The following is a 4,186-nucleotide window of genomic DNA, read 5'->3' as shown; positions in this document are numbered from 1 at the left end:
CCGAGAGCTCACGGCGCAGGAGCAGAGCAAGCGCCGCCGAGGTCTGGGGCCCCAGGCGGCGGCGGCGGCCAGGACGGTAGGGCGAGAGCCGGAGGCCTGAACATTCTCTGCAGCCCCCCTCCTGGGTCTTCGCGGGCCTCGACTGCCCCAGCGTCCAACTTTTCCTCCCTCTCCCTCCCCCGAAACTCCAGCAACGAAGAAAAGTAGTCCGAGAAGGAGCAGCGACGCGGGTCTTCGCCCCTCCTCGCCCAGGAAGGCCGCCCAGGGAAAGGTTCAGGACGAGTGTGGCGGCAACTGGTGTGTCAGTGGTGCAGTGAGCGGGCCGAGCCGAGAGGAAGCGAGAGCTCCCGAGTTTGCAAAGAGCTGCTTTGTGTTTGAACACCGTTATGGCCACCCAGGTAATGGGGCAGTCTTCCGGAGGAGGAGGTCTGTTCACCGGCAGTGGCACCATGGGCATGGCCTTGCCTAACGACATGTATGACTTGCCTGATCTCTCCAGAGCTGAACTGGCTGCGCCTCAGCTCATCATGTTGGCAAATGTGGCCTTAACTGGGGAAGTAAACGGCGGCTGCTGTGATTACCTGGTTGGCGAAGACAGACAGATGGCAGAATTGATGCCTGTTGGGGATAACAACTTTTCAGATAGTGATGGAGAAGGACTTGAGGAGTCAGGATCCTGAGGTAAAAGGCGAGCCCAGTGGGCTGGAAAACATGGAACTGGAGAGTTTGGAACTCAGTGTTGTGCAACCGCGGCCTGTGTTTGAGGTGTCAGCTGCCTCAGAACCGTACAGCGCAAATAAAGATCCTCCTCGGGAAACACCTGTAGCAGAGGACAAATGCAAGAACTTGAAGACCAAGCCCTTTCGCTGTAAACCATGCCAGTATGAAGCAGAATCTGAAGAACAGTTTGTGCATCACATCCGAGTTCATAGTGCCACGAAATTTTTTGTGGAGGAAAGTGCAGAGAAGCAAGCCAAAGCCAGGGAATGTGGCTCTTCCACTGGGGAAGAGGGAGATTTCTCCAAGGGCCCCATTCGCTGTGACAGCTGTGGCTACAATACCAATCGCTATGATCACTATACTGCTCACCTGAAACACCACACCCGAGCCGGGGACAATGAGCGAGTCTACAAGGGCATCATTTGCACGTACACCACAGTAAGCGAATATCACTGGAGGAAACACTTGAGAAACCATTTTCCAAGGAAAGTATACACATGTGGAAAATGCAACTATTTTTCAGACAGAAAAAACAATTATGTTCAGCATGTTCGAACTCATACAGGAGAACGTCCGTATAAATGTGAGCTTTGTCCTTATTCAAGTTCTCAGAAAACTCATCTAACCAGACATATGCATACTCATTCAGGTGAGAAGCCATTTAAGTGTGACCAGTGCAGTTATGTGGCCTCTAATCAACGTGAAGTAACCCGTCACGCAAGACAGGTTCACAATGGGCCTAAACCTCTTCACTGCCCACACTGTGACTACAAAACAGCAGATAGAAGTAACTTCAAAAAACACGTGGAGCTACATGTTAATCCACGGCAGTTCAACTGCCCTGTATGCGACTACGCAGCTTCCAAGAAGTGTAATCTGCAGTATCATTTCAAATCTAAGCATCCTACTTGTCCTAATAAGACCATGGATGTCTCAAAAGTGAAGCTAAAGAAAACCAAAAAGCGAGAGGCTGACTTGCCTGATAACAAAATCACCAATGAGAAAACAGAAACAGAGCAGACAAAAATGAAGGGGGATGTGACTGGGAAGAAAAACGAGAGGTCTGTAAAAGTGGAGAAAAAAGATAATGTTTCAAAAGAGAAAAAGCCTTGTAGTAATGCCTCAAGCCAAGTGACTACCAGAACTCACAAATCGGCACTGGAAGCTAAAGAGATAGATGTGCACCCAGGAAATAATGCAGAAAAAAGCTGTAAAAGCAAGAAAAGCAAAAGGAAGACAGAAGCTGCAGCCCGTTCCTTACAAGAACCTGTGAATGATGAGGAACCTGTGACAAAAAAGAAAAAGAAGGCAGAAAGCAAATCCAGAAATAGTTAGGAAGTGCCGAAGGGTGACAGCAAAGTAGAGGAGAATAAAAAGCAAAGGAGTTGCATGAAAAACAGTGCAAAGAAGAAAACTCTGAGAAGTAAATCATGTAAAAAAAGCGGCAAGCCTGCTCAGAGGAGGCCCACTCAGATAGAGCCTCCTCCTCCCATGGAGTCTGCTGAGGGGGGGCCTGTTCAGACGGAGCCTCCTCCCGCTGCCCCCCCATCTCCTCCTCCTCCCTTGCCCCCGAGCGGCATGCTGAGGTCGAGCTTGTTCAGACGGAGCGGCCGCCTCCTCCTCCCCCTCTCCCCCATCTCCTCCTCCACCTCTTCCCACCGGGGGTCATGCTGAGGTCAAGGTTGTTCAGAAGGGGCCTGTTCATGCGGAGCCTCCTCCTCCCGTGGAGCCAGATAATGGCAAGGAAAAGTCCAACATGCAGAGTGAAATGGTGCAGAAGGAGCAAGTCCTTATTGAAGTTGGCTTAGTGCCTGTTAAAGACAGGCAGCTTCTAAAGGAAAGTGCCGGTGCACAGGATCTCTTACCACCATCACCACCTCTGCCAAAGGAAGACTTAAAAGAGGAAGAGTCAGAAGACCAAAAATTAGTCCCTGCAGGCGAAGGACATAAAGAAGCTCCTCTTCAAAAAGTGGAAGCAGAAGAAGCAGATAAGAGTCTAGCTGGTCTTGCTGCTGTTACCAAGCCATCTGCCAGTATTTCATCCTCTGAACAAAACTTGAATATGCCAGAGGGTGAAACTTCAGATGGTAAACGTCAGGCTGACGCTATGCTTTGTGAAATGAAGATGGACGCTGATGAGAAGAAAACAGAGAATCCCCCCGGCAGAGACTCGGCGGTTGAAGAACCAGCTTCACCACCACTTCTTCCTCTACCACTAGAAAAATGTGAAGCAGTGTCCACAGCGACTGTGGCATCACCTCCTGTCACCGTGGCAGTAAGTGAGTCTCAGGAAATGGATGAAGACGAAGGCATCCACAGTCATGATGGAAGTGACCTAAGTGACAACATGTCAGAGGATAGTGATGACTCTGGATTGAATGGGGCTCGGCCAGTTCCACAAGAGACTAGTAGAAAAAATGGAAAGGAAGCCTTGGCAGTCAAAGTGGCCGAGGGAGATTTTGTTTGTATCTTCTGTGATCGTTCTTTTAGAAAGGAAGAAGATTACAGCAAACACCTCAATCGCCATTTGGTTAATGTATACTTCCTTGAAGAGGCAGCTCAAGGGCAGGAGTAATAAACTTTGGGCCAGGCTTCAGTTCTTAGTTTGTAAGGTCTGTGACATTTTGTATTCATTTGTAGTAATAGACAACCTTTTGTTTTTAAAATTGCTTTCATTAGTATCCAATCTTGATTTTTAAGTGGCATTCTTTTCCTTAGGAATCCGTGTACCTATTGATGTACACATTTTAGCAAAGCCAAGGGAGTTAGTGTAATAAACCAGCAGACATCTAAATCTATTAGCTTTTGCTTTTCATTGAACCCAGAAGGCCAAGGTGGTATTAGAGCATTCTATCGATTTGTTCAGCTATAATTTGTGAGTTTTTTCCTCATGTCTATCTTCCTGTTTCACGTTAGTTTATTCTTAGTTCCTTGTTTAGCTCTGTAAAAATTAGCATACTTAAATAGCAAATTACTTGAAGAATTTGCCTGCTTTATATAAAGCTAGCACTTTAAAATTGTTTTAGAGATGAGAAGAGACATTTAAATTGAAGAGAAATTCTCCCAACAATGGATGTTATATCAGTCCAGGTATTTACTTCCTGAGTTTTGATCAGTATATGTGTTTTGTGTATGTCAATCGTCATAAAAAGTGGTTTTGGTGGGTTTTTTTTTTTTTCCGGTGCTTTAATGCCTTAAGATGTTGCACATTGTTGTTTTTAACCTATGCAGTTAAATTTTTTCTAGAAATAGCATTTGTGTTGTAACACTTTATATCGATATATGCATGTTTATTTTGACCTCTTTGGAGGGGTGCTTAAGTCTTGTTTGCAAAAGAGCAGTTTTCTTTTCCCCTGCTGCAATTGTCTTTTTTGCAGAATATTAGTCTGTTCAAATTTGTGAGCAAATGAAAGATGCCGGTTCAGTCCATTGATTTTGATTTTAACATCTTATATCTATGCCAGAA

General features: G+C 46.2%; 1 pseudogene; it reads left to right on the top strand.

Moving 5' to 3' along the window:
- The first annotated feature begins 265 nt into the window (after positions 1–265).
- Positions 266–3,310, top strand: LOC117314196 (RE1-silencing transcription factor pseudogene; annotated as a pseudogene).
- The last annotated feature ends 876 nt before the right edge of the window (positions 3,311–4,186 follow it).

Source organism: Tursiops truncatus, chromosome 11 (assembly GCF_011762595.2).
Source record: "Tursiops truncatus isolate mTurTru1 chromosome 11, mTurTru1.mat.Y, whole genome shotgun sequence".
NCBI lineage: Eukaryota > Metazoa > Chordata > Mammalia > Artiodactyla > Delphinidae > Tursiops > Tursiops truncatus.
Note: the sequence above shows the minus strand (reverse complement) of the source record. Positions and strands in the feature narration are given on the sequence as shown.